Source organism: Psammomys obesus, unplaced genomic scaffold, assembly GCF_907164565.1.
Source record: "Psammomys obesus unplaced genomic scaffold, mPsaObe1.curated_primary_1811, whole genome shotgun sequence".
In the NCBI taxonomy this organism is placed as follows: Eukaryota; Metazoa; Chordata; class Mammalia; order Rodentia; family Muridae; genus Psammomys; species Psammomys obesus.
In genome coordinates, this window is record NW_026596166.1 from 11,031,233 (window position 1) to 11,034,139 (window position 2,907).

Consider the following 2,907-nt stretch of genomic DNA (forward strand, 5'->3'; position numbering starts at 1 on the left):
AGAAAGAAAGAAAGAAAGAAAGAAAGAAAGAAAGAAAGAAAGAAAGAAAGAGAGGGGAGGGAGGGAGGAAGGAAGGGGTTCAAATGAAATATTCCAAGAAAGTAGAATATTTAGCATCATGTTTTAACACCTGCTCTTAAGAGATGCTTCTTATAAAGTGAGTGAAGTGACTATCAAGAAACGTTTTCAAAATCTGGAGAGTACAACCCCCACCCAATGCTCTCTTTTTATTGTGGAAATGCTTCACATAAACCCTTAATTATAAATTGACTATTATTTTTTTTCAAATTGGTTTTTCACGACAGGGTTTCTCTGTGTAGCCTTGGCTGTCCTGGAACTCAATTTGTAGACCAGGCTGATCTGCCTGCCTTTGACTCCTGAGTGCTGGGATTAAAGGTGTAGGCTACCACACATGGCTCATAATTTATTTTTTTTTAAGTCAGTAATTTGGAAACATCAGAAATGTGCTCTGGTCTCCAGTCTACTTTGTGCATGCCTTACCCCCACAGTGGCCCTGAACCGAGTCCAGGGCCCTTCCTCTGTCTACTTGTAGCTGTGCTTGGGAGTAGTGACTCAGCACTAGGCCAGCTTCCTGTCTGCTAGTTTCCTGAACGAACTCCTTGAGGGCAGAAGCTGTGCTGTAACATCTTCATATCCTCAGCACCCTTCCAGGTTGATGTAGAGTAGATATTTAGAAAATACCTATTAATCTGGGCATGGTGGCAGGGGCCCATCATGCCAGCACTTGAGACATAAAGGCAGGAAAATCCGGGCTTCTTAGGATGGTGCTGGCTACGTACAGAGTTCAAGCCCAGCTTGGGCTATATGAGATTTTATTAAAAGGGGGGAGGCTGGAGAGATGGCTTAGCAGTTAAGAGCATTTATAGCCCTTGCAGAGGGCCCAGGTTTGGTTCCCAGCGTCCACATGGTGGTTCACAGCCTCCTGTAACTCCAGTTCCTTGGGATGCTAACCCCTTGTTTGGCTTCGGACGCTTTCCGCACATATAATGCATAAAAACTCAAGCATGTGCACATTTTAAAAAGTTATTTTTAACCCCCCTCCATAAGATTTAAGAACAGCAAAAGAATTAATGAACAGATGGAGTTCTGATCTCCCAGCCTTATCCACAGACAAGACAGAAAAGGGATTCTCTCAAGTTTTCAATAAAAGGCTACTGGAGACATGAAATGGGGCAGCTGGTGGGGTTAGATACTGGTGGCTGGCAAGATGGTCTCTTGGAGCTCAGGGACTATACGGTGCAGCCTATGAACCAGGATGAGCTGACGTGAAACACAGTGCTGGGTGACTTCAAACTCTCTTCCGTTTTTCTTCGTTCCTTCCTTCGTTCCTTCCTTCCTTCTTTATAAAGAATTGTCTCAGAGACTCTGTGTTCCAGAAAGGTCATCATCAGGTCAAGTGTTAGGGGAGAGCTCCATTCATTTTGAGCCAGTGAGTGGGGCATGACATTGGGAGGAATTCTCATGCTGTTCAGTCTAGACAGGCGTGAAGAAACCATTCCTTTTTTTTTTTTTTTTTTTTTTTTTTTCCTGGTGTAGGAAATCTAATTGTCACAGCCAGGAGAAGCCACACAGAAGGTGACAGAGAGGTAAAAATGGGCAGGATCCAGGACTTCCATGATGTCACTAAGCCCCTGATTAAGCCAACCTTAGAACCAACCAACCATTGTCCCTATTAAATGCAGCAGTGAGCCCTTGTCTGCTGTGGGCTCATTTGAGTCAGGGTCCCTGTGTCACACACACATCTACAGTGGTGGTGGTTCTCTGAAGACCTGACTGTCTCCTTCCCTTCCAGTTGATAGCATAGCAACTCACTGGCTGCACCAGGATCTGCCCTTGGAGGGACCCTATTCAGACCTAGGACCTTAGAAATGAGGTGAGATAACAGGGAGAGGGGAGGCTTTCCCTCTTATGGGGAAGCTTCTTCAGCTTAGGAAGCAAACAACTCAAAGGCTTCAGGAAGTCCCAGAAAAATGAGCAGATACACCAACACCCCTTCTTCCCCAATCATCTACAAGCTGTGAGTGTTGCTCAGAGACTGTCAGACAAGCTGAGCTGCCCAGAAGAAACAGAGGTTAGTCAAGCTCACCGGAAGAGGCCCAGACCTCCTGAGCTGCCTAAAAGAGTCACCTCCAACCTGCTGGGATGCGTGCTCCAGCTTCCGAGCTTCTGTGAGCTGTCACCCATGCTGGGGTGGGCTTTGGTGATGCACGCTGGTAAACGGTGCATCGTTCGTATCTAATAAGTTCACACATATATATTTAAGTTTACGCTGTCAATTTTTGTTTTCATACCAACGACTTTAATCCACTTACATTAGTTCCAATTCCCAATACATTTAAATCCATATCTATAATCTTATTCTGTGCTTTCAAATTCTAAGTTTTTAGGATTTCTTCTTTTTTTAGTCGTCTTCTGTATTTTCCATGTGCTACATATTCTCCATGAATATTTCTGCTCCTGCAAGTAACCCCTCACTCATATCCCCGTGAATAGTCCAAATAAAACTCATTGGTCCATCAAATTGGACTTTAGTGCTATCTGCATTTTGCTCTTTCATTGGTTCTCTATCTGGTGTGAGTAGAAGTTTGTTCATGTCTCCCCAGAAATATCGACATAGAATGCATATGTATGAAGTGACCTGGGAATGTAAATTCCAAAAAATGTGGATTCTTCACTTCTTGGAATTAACCTTTATAATGTTTACGAATGTTTAAGAAATTGTATAAGCTTTTTCTAATGTCTCAATGAATTACTGGGCCCACTTGGGAGTGGCTTTGCTGCCCATGTCTCCAGCAGATAGGTCCCATTCAAAGAAGCTGCTGAACTCTAAGACCCATAATGAGCTGCATGGGTTATATAATGTGCCATTTCATTTGTAACACAAAT

The 2,907-nt window shown here is 43.7% G+C and overlaps 1 pseudogene; it reads right to left on the reverse strand.

The window, feature by feature from the left end:
* The window catches only part of LOC129667653 (B-cell receptor-associated protein 31-like), a 7,600-nt pseudogene extending 5,353 nt beyond the window's left edge, over window positions 1–2,247 (reverse strand).
* Window positions 2,248–2,907: the final 660 nt, after the last annotated feature.